Source organism: Buceros rhinoceros, unplaced genomic scaffold (assembly GCF_000710305.1).
Source record: "Buceros rhinoceros silvestris isolate BGI_N320 unplaced genomic scaffold, ASM71030v1 scaffold30061, whole genome shotgun sequence".
Classification (NCBI taxonomy): domain Eukaryota; kingdom Metazoa; phylum Chordata; class Aves; order Bucerotiformes; family Bucerotidae; genus Buceros; species Buceros rhinoceros.
Window position 1 is genome coordinate 14,596 of NW_010394110.1, and position 362 is coordinate 14,957.

A 362-nucleotide genomic window follows, 5' to 3' on the forward strand; every position below is an offset into this window, starting at 1 on the left:
GTAATTGATAGAGCAGCCCCGGGGAAGCAAAGATAACCCCACCGCCACGCCAAGAGTGGTTTTACTTTGCATTAACTTGAGTTGTTCCATTTTTTGTATTTCACTGACTTCTCCCTTTCACCCCCAACATGCCACACACCCCCTGTCCTGGCCCCTCTGGTGGCTCCAGGAGAGATCGACCTCGGTGGAAGGTGGCTCAGCCCCGGGGCCGCGCGAGCTGGAAGATGGGAGCCAGGGGGCGTTCATCACCGCGTCCACGGCTGGACCGAGCTGAACGGCCCGTGCTCCCGCGCTGCAAACACCCTGCGACGGCCTCGCTGCTCCTCTGGTGCCGGCGCTGACCCGGCAATTAGCGCTGAGTA